This window comes from Mustela lutreola, chromosome 11 (genome assembly GCF_030435805.1).
Source record: "Mustela lutreola isolate mMusLut2 chromosome 11, mMusLut2.pri, whole genome shotgun sequence".
NCBI lineage: Eukaryota > Metazoa > Chordata > Mammalia > Carnivora > Mustelidae > Mustela > Mustela lutreola.
Genome location: NC_081300.1, coordinates 100,774 through 114,914, shown reverse-complemented (window position 1 = coordinate 114,914; position 14,141 = coordinate 100,774). Strand labels below are relative to the sequence as shown.

At 59.4% G+C, this 14,141-nt stretch overlaps 1 protein-coding gene across 1 annotated transcript in view; it reads right to left on the bottom strand.

The window, feature by feature from the left end:
- The window catches only part of PARD6G (par-6 family cell polarity regulator gamma), a 78,565-nt gene that overhangs the window by 27,865 nt on the left and 36,559 nt on the right, over nucleotides 1-14,141 (bottom strand). The window lies entirely within an intron of this gene.

Sequence of the window (14,141 nt, the reverse complement as noted above, 5' to 3'; positions counted from 1 at the left end):
CCGTGTGTCACGTCTGAAAGTCCAGACCCTTCTCCCCAGGGGCTGCACCGTCTTGGCATCTCTCCTCCTCGGCCTTCACGGGCCTTTCCCCTTTCCCTGGGTTTGTGGACCGTCCCTATGTCTTCTCTGCCTTTTATACTCATGTGAGTGTTCGCTACGTGTCTAGATAGAAGACTGATATGTGACTCGGAAATATCTTCCTCCACTCTGCTGGTTGTTTTCATTTTATTGGTAGTATCTTCTGATGCAAAAGTTTCAAATTCTGATGAAATCGATTTTACCTATTTTGGGGTCATTTTTAGTGTCCTATTTAGGAAGTCATCACTTAATCCAAAGTCATGTCCCTCTTTGCTCCCAGGTCACTTCTTCTTCTTCTTCTTTTTTTTTTTTAAAATATTTTATTTATTTGTTAGAGAGAGAGAGAGAGAGCGCACAAGCACAGGCAGACAGAGTGGCAGCAAAGGCAGAGGGAGAAGCAGGCTCCTCGCCGGGCAAGGAGCCCGATGTGGGACTTGATCCCAGGACGCTGGGATCATGACCTGAGCCAAAGGCAGCCGCTTAACCAACTGAGCCACCCAGGCGTCCCTCCCCAGGTCACTTCTAAGCAAGGCAGCCAGGGCACTAGTTTAGACGAACAGAAACACAGATAAAGCCCTGTGCTTGGGGTCTGGTCTTACAAGCTCTTTCCGTCTGCCCTGGAGCAGAGGTCCAACCCTGGACACCAAGCTGTTAGAGTAGCTGTCTGGAACCGGCACGATGTAGAAATGAACCAACCAGCTATGCGGTGTGCTCAGTCCTCATTTAAGGAATTAAGTACCATTGAGCTCAGCTACCAGGTTCCCCAAGTTCACAGGAATGTGATGTGTGCCAGGAAATGCATTGCTCTGAGATGCTGGAGAATTCTATCATGGAGGAGAGCAGAAGACGCAGACCAGACTAACTGGACCTGCCTGGAAAAAGGTGGCCTGGCTCTGGCAGATGCCCAGAGCAAAAGGGAGAGAAAGTGGGGTGCCTGGGGAGCTCAGTGAAGCGTCTGCCTTCAGCTCAAGTCATGATCCTGGGGTCCTCGGATCGAGTCCTACATCAGGCTCCCTGCTCAGCCGGACCCTGACCCCTGGCCCTCCCTCCTTGCTCATGCTCTCTCTCAAATAAACAAATGAAATTTTAAAAAAAAGTGGGGAGGGAAAGCACGAAGCAACTTTTTTTTCCCTGCTAAAAGTTTCCTCAAACAACACATCATTCTGGAAAGCATCTCAAAGTAAAAGTTAAGTCAGCTCTGAAATAACTTGCCACGTCTACATTTTGGGGGGGTTTCTGGACTTTCAAAGCCCCTAGTGAGGGATGCTGAAGCCCCTGTTTCCTTAGTTCTGGGCAGCCCCCGACACCCTCTGGCGATTTCAGGGTCCTGGTTACTAATGCGGCCATGGAGTGGGTGACGAGTGCATCGCTGGGTCTGATTCCATTTCATGGCTTCAGGGTACAGGGAGAGTCGCCGGCCCACAGCCCAGCCCTGGGAACCGAAGGCGCGTTACCTTCCCTTCCTGAGCCCTGGCCCACAGCTCCCCGGGACCCTGAGCAGGGGACACAAAGAGGGCTGCACACACCGTGCCTGAAGGCAGTTCAGTGCCAAGGCTGTCCTCATGCCTGCTGGGGCTGCCTGGCCTTGTGCTAGGGCCAGTCCCTCAAACCTGGCATCCCTGAGGGCCACAGACAAAGGGCAGACTCGGTGGGCCAGGCAGCCACTCCTGGGGGACTCTCCTGAGGCCTCCACGGGCCACACTGGCCAAGAACACCCCTTCCTGAAAGTTGGGCCCAAACAAGAGCTTCCCAAGCTTTTCTCCAGGGTCCTCCTTGCCCTTGGAGCCAATGACCGCCTCCTTCGACTGAGGCCACCAGCACCGGGTCAGACCTGCGCCTGTGCTAGAGAGAAGACCTCGCTGAAAACCCCTTACCTTCCGCTCAGCTGTTTGCTCATGAAAACAAACAACCAACCTGCGGAGGGAGAGCTCAACCATGTGCTCTCAGAATGGGTCAGGGGTCATGTACACAAAGGGGACGTCATCCTGCCCCGTCACACTCTGTCACCCAGCCCCTGTCACAGTCCAGTGCCTGGTTCCCTAGACTGTCTGGTGCAGGGAGCCTGTGTGTCAAGAGTCCGTGATCCCAGAAAAACAGACCCCAGGAATGGGTTCTCATGGGGAAGTGGAGCTTCACTTGGGAACTGGCTCCAGCCTTGACCGCAGGGGAGCCGGAGACCCAGGGTGGAGGGTGGGGAGATTCAGTCCAAGTCTGAAGGCCCGAGAAGCAGGAGCTCTGACGTCTGAAGGGAAGAGAGGGTCACTCCAGCTCACAGAGAGAGAAAAATCGATGCCCACCCACGGGGAGGGCATCTGTGCCCTGGGTCCGCTGACACACCTGCTGGTCTGTTCTGGAGATTGCCCGAGACGCTCGTGCAGAGGAGGGGCTCTGGTCAGGGCGATGGCGCTCCCTCTCATCCTGTGAGGACCAGGACCGCCCCCAACAACAGTTTGCCTTAACTGCCTCCTACAGTCCCTCCCACTGGGCTTAGGTCTTCACTGTGTGGAGCTGGGGTGCAGTGCCGTCCCGGCCCATGCCCATGGCCACAGCTGGCTCCCTTATTCTGCCGTCTGCCTGGGACAGACCCCTCTTAACTCCGTAGCAGTTTCGACCTCACTTAGAAGGGATGTGCCTCTGTTTCTCCGTTTGACCCTAAAACCGCTCTCCCCTGAGCATCCATGTTTACCTAGAAGGGGGTGAAGCTGAGCTCTGAGCCCGCACATGGTACGCTGCTCTCTAGCCTGTTTCCCTGAAGGCTCCACAGTCCATGTATCTGATTCCAGTGTCCCCACAGCCCAGCCCCACCAGCAGCCTGCTGTGATGTTGTTCTGATAAGAGGACAGCATATCCCAAAAGGCTTCCTGGAGGAGGTGTTCGGGAAGGACAGGTTGTTGTTGTTTTACCCTGAGGGTCTGTGGGAAGGAATGGCCTAGAAGCTGGAGGACACAGAGGGGCCACATGTCATGACGAAGACAGAAGGTTGGAGGAGAGCAGAGGGACGTGGGGGCCCAAGGGACACGTCTTACAAGTGTTGGAACTCACAGTTCACCTGGAAAGAATCTAACAGAGAAGTACGGGAAGCAGGAGGGAAAGGCCAAAGGGACAGGAGAAGCGGATATCAGAGCGGACGATCATATGGGAAAAGAGGAAAAGCATCATCAAGGAAACCAGAGGAGGAGATGAACCATAGGGACTCTTAGTCTTAGGAAACAACCTGAGGGTTGTTGAGGGGAGGGTGTGGGGAACCGGGGACGGAGGGGGCGGGTTAGTGTTGTAATGAGCCCTGGGAATCAGACCGTACCCTTGAAACTAACAATACATTATATGTTAATCAGCTCAATTTAAAAAATGTAAAAAAAAAATTAAAATGAAAAAAGAAAGGTAAGAAAGCCTTCAGGTATCGTAAAGGTGGGGATTGGTTGCCAGGGAAGCCAACCATGTGCCCAGCAGGTTGGACCGTCTCCCAACCCCCACCCAGTGAGGGCAGCAGGCCTGGAGATTGAGTATAATCACCAATGGCTGATGATTTAATCAATAATAATAAAAAAGTGAAGTGTGTGCCTAAATACATCAAGTTTTTCCTAACATCTCCACCTGGAAAAATCCCACAAGCAGAGAAGACACTCATGGACACACCCGATAGGTTAAGTCTGAATGCAGAAAATGGGAGAATTTTCCAGAAGCAGTTATCCTCTTTATAAAGTGTATTTGTTGCTCCCATCGACACTGAGAGCACAAGGCGGCAAAGCCTCAGAGCACACGCCATGGCTGGTCTGGGCTGCGGCCTGAAGAGGGCCGGTTCCAGGGGCCTGGGCGGGAGGAAACGGGAGGAGACTGGCAGGAAGGACTCAAAGCACAGGCCCACGGCCCAGGCTGCCACTTCTCTTGGGTAGGCGGATCCCACTCACTGGGGGAGCCAGGCCCCAGAGCAGCTCCCCAGGGCAGAGCAAGTGTTGACAGGTGTCAGATACAGGCCGTAGGCGAACCATGATCTAAGCACACGGCCCTGCCCCGGGCCCCAGGAGCCCAGGAAGCCGGCACAGGGTAAGTCACCGTCCAAGGCCACAGCATGTTTCGCCACTGAGGGTCAACGGTGATTTTTCTGTGTGTGGGATCTGACCAGATAGCACTGAGACTCGCAGTAAGAAACCACAGGGCACACACTTGTGAGTGGAGTCAGGGGGCTGAGCAAGGTGGGCAGACAGCATTAAGGTATCCTGTCCTGCTGCAGTCCCCTAGGACGTCCCCGCTGGGGAGCCTGGGCTGAACACAGGCGATCTCCTCCACATTACTGCTCATGTGGGTACAAACCCCAACCTTGCAGAGTCCCGGGGCCTGCCCCGGAGTCAGGGTGGTAGAGCCTGTCTGCAAGCTCCGTGGTCTGGGGGCCCCACCCCTCCCTGGGGCTGCATTTAGGCAGGAAGACTCCAGAGCCTTGGGTTCCGGGGATACTGGTAAGGCCACACACGGATTCCCCACTGGCCCTACAGGCGGCCCTGGGGCCTCTCCCACAGCAGGGACACACAGGCCCCAGCCAGCGCTGCTCCGGGAGTGGGGCTCTCTGGTCACGCCCTTCTGGAAAACCCAAGGGTCTTTATTTACAGGGATCTCATGGCAGAAAACAGAAGTTGGCCTTGGAGAGAGGTGTCTGTGGGAAGGTGCTGGGGACTGGCTTCTCTGTGCTGCTCAGAGGGACATGGATCTGAGACAAAGGGGGTGAGGGGCACCGGTTCCGGGGCCTTCTGGGCGTTCACCATGCTTTCCTTCAGCGTCTTTCCCTGAGCCAGGCCTGCCAATGCCGCGAACAGGGCAGTGTCTTCTCTTCCCTCCCTGTCCTCGGCCCCAACGCTTCCTGGTCCCCAAAGAGCCTTCAAGGTTCACATTGCTTGCTCTCCCCCTGGGAAGGTGTGGTAGACCCAGAAGCCAAAGGAAGAGTCCAGTCTGGGCCGACTGTTCGGTAAGAACATGCAGAGTCAAGGGAAAGAGGCAACCACCCAATTTCCTACATTTTTGCAGAAGCCACAAAGGCTGATTACAAAGCCCCACTTGGAACTGGCTGTTCCCGCCTCAAGCCCATGTGGGAGAATTTCTCGCCAAACCTCGAGGCATCCAGCCCATGGGCCTCTGAAAGGGAGGCCTGCAGGAGGACTAGGGCCACGTTTGTTAAGTAGAGGGGAATGTGTTGACACAGTAATCCCTGGGAGCTGGGAGCACTCAGGTGTGTATCAGGGAAGCAGCCGAGATCACATCTGGGCTGGGGTGGGATGACATCATTCAGGCACAGGCCTCAAGCTGCAGCAACACGCCCCGGCCTGGTCGCCCGGCGCAGGGGGATTCCTCTCCTCGCCAGGGCTGTGTCCTGCTGTTAGTGGGTCGTAGCCCCAACACCCCCTGCCAAGGGCCACAGGCCCTGTGCTTCCCCTCCACTGTCCACAGAGACGGGTATGGCTCTGGTCTCCTCAGTGGCTGTGCTTGCCACAGCTCCCAGCAGGGCTTCGATCTAGGGGGAAGCCAGCCAGCAGCAGGGAGCAGAGCCTGGGTTGGTTGTGGGGTGGCTGGAGAGGAGCGCAGGGCGCCCCAGGGGCTTGGGGTTCAATGCGGCTGCGGCCCCAAAGGGCGGCCTCTGCTTCCCCCTCAAGGCCACGCTTTCCCACTGGGTAAACAAGTCCAGGGCTAAACACCAACGCAGGGTCGCCCTGTGTGTTCAGTGGCGGAAGTCCAGTGGTCTTGCTACCACAGGGTGTATGCCTTTGGGAGCCTGCCAAGCCCAGGTGCTACCCGGTTAGAGCCCAGGCTGGGACAACACAGATTCTGAAACAATGTTACTCACGGCGAGTTAGGGTTAGGAATGCGGCTCTGACGCAGATGCTCCCACCATCAGAGTGGAGGCAGGTTTCCTGGCCCCCACCTAACAACCCTGGGACAAACCAGGTCAGGGCTGGGTTGGCTGTCTCCCTGTGGATGAGGGCCGATGTCTGAGCACAGTGCCTGCTGTGACTTCGGCAGGGACAGATGTCATGCTCGAGAAGGGAGAGTGCAGAGCCCATGCGTAGGGACCCGAAGGCCCAGGGTGGTGGTCCCACAATCTGGGCTTTGGGAGGTATGGTCCCAGCTGGCCCACTGGCCTCCTGCTCCTGTGCAGGGAGCCCCTGGTGGGGTGTGGGGCGGACCTGCAGGGAGGTACAGGGGGCAGCAGGCCGCCTGGGCCCTGCTCAGCTCTCTACCCGGGGAACAGGGCTCTGGCCTCACATGGGCTCCCCAGGGGTCCAGAGAGTGGGAGGAACCCCTTTGCCACACCACCGTCTGTTCCAGGGCCACCCAGGCCTGGCCGGGTGCTCTCCAGAGACACAGACGCTGGGCCCTTGGGACACTGAGTGGGCCAGCCTCCCCAGCACACGAGGTCCCTGTCCTCCTCCAGTGGCCCTGTGAGGCTCACGTGCAGCAGAGCCTGCGGCCGAGGTTCCACCTCATTTCTGCAGCCTCCTGCCTCCGCCGCGCTGCACTGACGGGTGCCGTGTGGTGGGGACTCTTGGTCTCTGTAAGAGCAAGACTGGGCTAGTTTTAGCTCTGGCCTGTCCCCCAGCACAGCGGCATGTGCCTGAGACCCGGGGCCGGGCCTCTCCCGGGGAAGCAAGCCCCTCGGCAGCCAGCCTAGCCCTAGCCTCCCCACGGCACGCAGAATGACATCCAGGGGAAATGTGATGAGGGGACACCTGTGGTTGTCACAGTGAGGGGTGCCAACCAACAGACCACAAGGCACAGAACTGTGCCTCCTCAGGAGTCAGGAGTACTCAGGGGGCAGTGCCTGACACACACACACTCCTGGGGCTAGAGTGCGGCCCCCGCAGACACAGCTGCCCAGAGGCTGGCCTGAACCCAGGGGAGGTGCTGCTATGTGCACCAGGGCCCTGTGGGGATGGCGTGAGCCCACAGCACCCACGTGGGGCTGGGCTGCTCTGAGGGCCCCATGCAGGCGGGCACTCTGGGTCCTGCAGGGGCAGCCCCTCCGGGACTTGGTGTGGGCTTCAGCTTTGGGGTGTCACGGGCTCAAGTCCTCACCCTGGCTATGTCCTGCATGTACCCGAGGAGGACGGCCTGCCAGGGCCCCAGGGAACTGGGTGAAATGCTGCCGTGAGCCCCAGGGAGCCCGCAGGCTGCCGCGGAAGGTCTCCACTACCTCTCTCTGCTCCCAAAGAGCACGTGAGCACACCCCCTTTCCCTAAATTCCACAGTGTCTGACCTGAACCACACCTGGAGATGCTCCCTCCTCCCCCTGCACGCCCAGCACTGCCTCTGGCGGCTGGCGCGCGGAGGCCCGTCTCAGGCTGGGCAGGAACTACAGGCCACACACCGGGCCAGGGCCAGAAGATCGGACAGGCTACCGCGGGCGCTGGAGATACCAAGTTGTGGGGTGGGAGGTGGGAAGCAGGCAGCCTGTCCTGACAGTCCTCCCCTGAGACAGGACGTCCCCATGATGGTGGAACCTGCGACAGCATTGCCACCACAGGATACGTGTGAGCTCGGCCAGAAATGGGCCGGCCTGCACGCGGTCCGCGAAGCATGGGCCGGCTTCGGCCAGGGACAGGTACGGGTGTGGCTGGCCTCTGCCCTGGCTGGTCTGTGGGAGTCCCATGACACACAGTGGGACACGCACACCTGGGCAGGAGGCTGCCTTCAGGACAGCCCGGAGCCTGGAGCCTCTGTGAGCACGGACCCCCAGCCACCCTGCTTCTGACGGGGGTCCCAGAGCACCTGCTGAGCATCCCAGAGGGGCTTCCTTCTCTCACCCTGGTGTTCTCACTGGGGTCGGACCAGGGCCCAGGCCCACAGCAGGACAGGGCAGGAGGTTGGACCGTTCTCCTTGTTCTGGTGTGGCCTCTATTGGGAGCTGCCTTCTGCCCTTGGCCTTCCTTCCTGTCTGGTCTCCCCCACCCCGGGTGGAACAAATGCGCGAAGCAAGCCCTGGGGGAGCACTGGGGTTGTGCTGGGTGTGCCCGTCTGTGAAGCTGTCCAGGGAGGGGGACCTGCCATCTAAGCAGGCCATGTGCACACTGCAGGGGGGAGGCCCACATGCAGCCCGGAGCTCTCACACACCCGTGTGCCTCCCCCATCCTCACCCACGCTAGGAGGGAAACTGGGGCGGGAGGTCCTTCTGCATCCACACCGTGACGCTGGCCTTGACCCCGCATGGCTGCGTCCCTCCCGCAACGCCTGGGCCCCTCGGAGCCCGTGCAGAGCAGCTCCGAGAAATAGCAGCCCTGCTTCCCATTCCCGCTTGCCCTGGAGGAAAGGGCCAGGGGCCAGAGGCAGAGGAGCTATGGGCTCCGGATCCACACTTGGACATAATATACACATGGGTTTGTTGGCAGGACAGGCAGTCGGTAAGATGTGGCGCTGAGGACTTTCCGGGAAACCAGATGTGAATGAGCGTGGGGCAAAGCCATGGGTCCCCAAAGGTTCCCATAAAAACTAAGGCGAACAAGAGCCAGCATCCTTTGGACAATTCTCATGGGGCTGCGGGCATGGGACAGCGACCCCAGGGAAGCCCCACTCACACACAAACCCCGAGATCCTGTGCCCCGTCCCCATGCTGTGAATCACACACAGGAACCCGCGCTCTTACGCAGACATTCCTTTGGCTTAGCTCCCGCTGGTGCCCAGGCCGCAGAAGCCGAATTTAGCAAACCAGTCACAGTGAGCTTTCTGTATCAAAACCAGCCTCGATGACTCCTTACATAACTTTTAAGTAAAAAAGAAAAGAAAATACCCCCCCCCCCCAATCAAACTCCTGTAAATAAAGCTATGGCATAAAGTTAAAGTTCTCCAAGTCAGGAAATCCGCTCACACATCCTGGTCTGAGCTGAGCACACAGAGGACAGCACCACAGGTGCAGACTCGGACTCAAGCTCTAACCCCAGGGGCGTCAACACTCAGAGCTTTAACTCCTGCTTTTATGGTCATGTTTTGGGTAAACATTAGTGCCTGTAGCTCTGTCTTCCTTGGTCATTTTATTTCTCAAACAAGATGAAATCAAGAGACTGCCCCCAGGGCATGGAGCCCCTGAATAAGGAAGAAACGCTAGGTGTGCAGCCAGATGAGCCCACAGTGCTCCCCACTCCAGCTCAGAACAGAACAAGGATGCCCCACGGGGGTTTCTAGCAGGCGGGTAGCTGAGGAAAGGACCGAAGCAGCACGGGACGGGAAAGTGACCCTAACCCTCAAGCTGGGCTTCTGGGCCACGTGGAGAGTGCGGGTCTACCCGTCTGAGAGCAGCCGGAATGAACGGAACCCACACGTCCGCAGACGCTTGTTCGCAAATGTTCACGGCAGCTGGAAGGTGGGACCCCCCACGTGTCCATCAGCTAAGGAATGGACAAACAGACTGGCCCATCCACACAACGGAACGTACGGAACGGAACGTACCCGCCACAGAAGGACCGTGGCACGGACACGCAGGGCCACGCGGCTCCCCCGGAGGAACACGGTGGGGAGGGGAAGCCACCGTCACGAAAGCCCACAGGGTGCAAGACTCCAGTAACGTGCTCCGCCCAGGACAGGCCAACCTGCAGACAGAGCGCGGGCTGGGGCTTCCGGGGCTGGCAGGACGACAGAACAGCTGCAGAGCCTGTTTTGGGGTGAGAAGAGGTGTCCTGCTGACCTGCTCGAGGTCGCCCCGCTCTGTGAACATCCTGAAAGCCACTGACTTGCACCTTTGAAAGCAGTAAGTTCTGTGATACATAAGCTACACCTCAGTAGCGTCTTTATTCAACAACCTGTACTGAGAGATGAGACGGTCCCTTCCTGCTCCGGGGACCGCAGGCCCCACTGGCCTAACAGGGCGTCCTCCCCCGCTGCGGCCTGGGCAGGGCGCCTCCTGGCCATACGAGATTGCCAGTGATGCTGACGCTCCCCGAGTGGTCATCTCTGGTCCTTCCCAAGTGGACAACAGTCACTGCTACTGAGTCACACCATGGGACCCAGCGCAGGCTATGTGCCGCCCGGGGCACGCTTGTGTCTCCATTTCCACACACGCCTCCCATTCCCAGAATGAGGGTCTCGTGGGAACAGGGACGGGGCTGCCACCCCGGACGGCAGCACGGGGGCGTCTCTGCCACCTCAGCAGACATCCCCTGTGATGAAGGGGCAGAATAGGAGCTCTGCTTCCTTCAGACTCTTCCATCCCAGCCTGTGTGGGTCTCGGGGGCAATGGTGAAGACAATAGGGTTTGCGGAGGAGATCCCAAATGCCTGCCGTTAGTTTCTGTCCCCAGAAGACAGGTGAGCAGCAGGACGGACCCCTGTTGGCACTGCTTGGGGGATGTTCAAACTACTGGATCTTGCTTCTCAGTCATCTGCCAATATTGTGGTAACACAAGGGCACGTCTATCAGAGAAGCCAGGAGAAGCACAATGATCCCCATTTTGCACATGGCAGAAACCCAGGAGCTACAGCAAGAGACCAGAACGAGGTGCAGAGAACAAGAGATGAGCTGCCTTGGCGACCATCACTCGGTGACATGGTGCCCCGGCAAGCCCCAAGAGCCTGTGCCCCTCCTCAGGCCCGCAGGGAGCAGCTCCACTCAACAGGCGAGACCCCACCTCCTGGTGGCCGGGGCACAGGGGGCCAGGCTCCCGTGGGTCAGAACCACGGTCTAGTTCTCTGGGCGGCAGCCAGAGGCACGAGCAGGATCTCAGCGACGAGCCGTCCACCGGCGCTGTGAAGACAGAGGCTCGGCCAAGAGGCTGAACCCGGATGCCCTGGCTGGGCTTGCTCTGGGGACTTCCTGTCGCCATTGGCACCTGGTTCTGGGGCTGTGGGCACCCTGCAGACGCTCAGAATTGGATGAGGCTGCACGGGAGCCTATACCAGGCCAGCTCACTCCCTCCCAGGGGCTGCTCGGACCCAAGGAAACAGCTGCTTCCGAACTGTCACTAGAAAATCACCCGGCTGGAAGGTCCTGCCTGCTTCCGCTGCGCAGCCGACGGCTTCCGGCAATGACCCGGGCTAGGGGAGGTCTAGTGGGAGCTGGTCCGCTTCGCTGGGTGAGTAACGAGGTACCTCGGGCCCACAGGGGCAAACGCATGGAGTTTCTACTCCCGGGGCCAGGGACAGTCCCAGAAGGTGTTTTAACTTCCAACAGGAAGTTAGGATTTGGGAAGTCAGAAGTTAGGAAGGAGTGATTTAAAAACAAATATTAATTAAAGTAAACGAACTTTGTCTTTCCTATCTTGCTGAACGTACAGCTAGTTACCTGAACGTCGGGCCATCCTGACGCAGTCACTCCAGACACAACCAGAGACCCTGGGTCCCAACAGGGCACATGTGCACGCACACACGTGCACATGCAGGCCCGGGGACCAGCTGTGGCAGGAGTGTGGCTCGCTCGCACTCAGGGAGGTCCTGGGGTGCCTGCACCCCTCCTCCTGCACCCACAGCCCTGCCCCAACTGCCCGAGAGGCCACGGGGAGAGGAAGGAGCGTGGCTGCCCCTCATGACGCCTCCCGATGCGCTGTCCTGCGAGGTCTGATGGGTGAGGACGCTAAGGTACGGGAGAAACGAGAGCCACCCAGGGTTGCGTGGCTCCGGGCTGAGAGGCTGGGGCTCCCCTTCGCCTCCGAGGACCATGGCTGGGCCAGGAGGTGGAGGACAGGCGTTCCCAGGGAGCGAGACTCAGAAAAACTCGCGTTCTGGCAGCTGACCTCAGACAAGAGACCTCACAAAAGGTACCAGAACCCGAAGCGGGTATCCTGGACTCCGTCTGTCCCTCCCCCTGCAGAGGGCTGCTGTCTCACAGAGCACTGTCTGATCCTACACCCGACCCAGACTCAGAAACCACAGAGAAGTGGGTGTGCGGGCTCCCACGGCCTCTGGGCCCCGGCTGGACTGGCACAACTTGGGGGCACCAGGACACAGAGCTGGACATGTGACCCCCAGCCCGGCTGGGACACCACCCTCCGGAGCTCCGTTCCAACCAGGGCAGGTAAAGGGCCGCTGGCCTGTGGTCAGTGGGGATAGGGAATGAGAGCATGGTCTGGCCCCCCAGGACCACCAAACCCTGCTGGGGGCTGAAGTGGCTCCCGTCTGGCCCCCGCCCCTCTCCAAGAAGGAGCACCCTGTTTTCCACCCCTCATGCTGAAATCTGATTTGTGGTGGCGGAGAAAGTTGCTGGGAAAACCGAAAGGAAAGAAGAAACCCGTCTCCAGTGAGAGGGCGGGACGGGCTTCCTACAGCCTCTCCGAGCCCGGCTCAGGAGGAGAATGGCATCCATGCTGGGACCACCAGGGCTGAGAGCCTGCTTATCGGACACCCGTCTAGGCCTGGCGGGGCTGTCCCGGGAGTCAGGGCTGCGTGCCGTTGCGCACCCGCAGATCGTGGAGCGGGGGAGGGGTGTGGGGATCCGTGTCAGGCGCTCTGCTGCGCTGCGCCAAGCGCTCCCCCTTCACCTTCTCTGAGATGCCACCAAAAGCCTCACAGGGTCACCATGTCCATGGAGGAGTGGGGCTGTCCCCGCGTCCTCCCTCTGGGCCTGGCTGCTGTATTTACAGGACACGGTGGCAGTTACCAGAGACAAGAGCTATAATCCAAAGGGCCCAGAATAGCCACTGGCAGGGAAGCCTGTACTTAGGGCGGACCTCCTCCGTGCTTCTCGTGGCCGGGGTCCCACGGCCCAGGCTTGGCTGGCGCGCCGGCCAACCAACCTCCTTCCGCTCGGAGAAGATGACAGGAATCCCAGGGAGGCCAGTGGGCAAAGCCCCCACCAAGGCCCAGCCCTCCTCAATACAGCCCCTGCGCCAACGCCTCCGTTCCTCCCAGACAGTCCCTGGCGTCCCCCCCTCGCCCCCGCACGCAAATACTAGCAGGACCCCAGCACCCCCGCTCGGCACCCCGTCCTCACTGTGCTCAGGGTACAGCCCCTGTCCGCACCCTTTCCTGCAGAGACGCGGCTTCCCGGGGGTCCCCTCTCACCTCTGTCTCCTTCTGGGGGGACAAAGCACCAAGAACCCAGCTGGAGTTAAAGGACTGTCCCTGGCTCCGAGCCAGACGCTCTGCTGCTTCCGGAGACGTTTCCAACGGCTGGACTGACATCACTCGCGGCGCGGTGTATCTCCCAGAGTGCTCCCCGTGGGCAAATCGACAGCTCCCGGTGCCTTCGCCTAGCTGTGTGACCAGCACCACTACTGCCGAATTCCAGAACATTCCGTCACCCGAAAGGAAACCCCAGACCCAGAGCCACTCTCCCTCTCCACCCAAAGTTGTGGTTTGCGCTGTTTCATGTAGGTTTTGTGTCTAGAGTCTCTTTATGGAAAAATGAGCAAATGCGGATGCAGACTCTCGCCCTCTCGTTCTACCCCAGACGGGAATGGGGCACACATGCTCCTCCAAATCCAGTGTCTTCCACTTACTACGTCTTGAAGACCCTGGATTTTAAGCACAGAACTCGTCATCTTCCTGGCATTTCCGAGACACTGTCCCAGCACAGGAACAGCCACTGGGGCCGGGACACTCCTCGGGTCCCGGGTAGGTCACCCACGGTGGGCAGAGCTCTGCAGGCCGGAACCACCCTGTGCGTCCGCTGGCCATCCAGACGTCACCGTCTGAAGGAGTGTGCTGCCCTGGCCACTTCCTGATGTTTCCGCCTCGGGCGAGAGGGAACTCTGACCCGCAGGCCATCCCTCGGCTTCACCCACAACTCGGGCTGTGGGTGGACGCGCCAGCACAAAGACGTTGGCGGCAGACTTGGGCACAGGCTGGACCCTGACCCTGGTGGCTCCCTGGGGCTCAGGTTTGTCCTCTGTGAAAGGGACAGTCCATCCCTGCCTTCCTGGGCTTGGGGGGCAGCGGGCAGGGGGACAGGGTGCTGTAGGGTCTGTGGACCAGGACAGCCCGATGCTTCTGTGACAGCGGCACAACTCTGGGACGCTCATTGTCCCCTGCAGCTCACCCACCAAAAACGCCATCCGCGTGCGGGAACCTGGGCCCGGGTGTGCATACTGTGCCGCCGATCAGAGACCCCCGATACCCGAGAACCACGTGGCATTCTGCAGGCCCTGTCCCGCCGTCCTG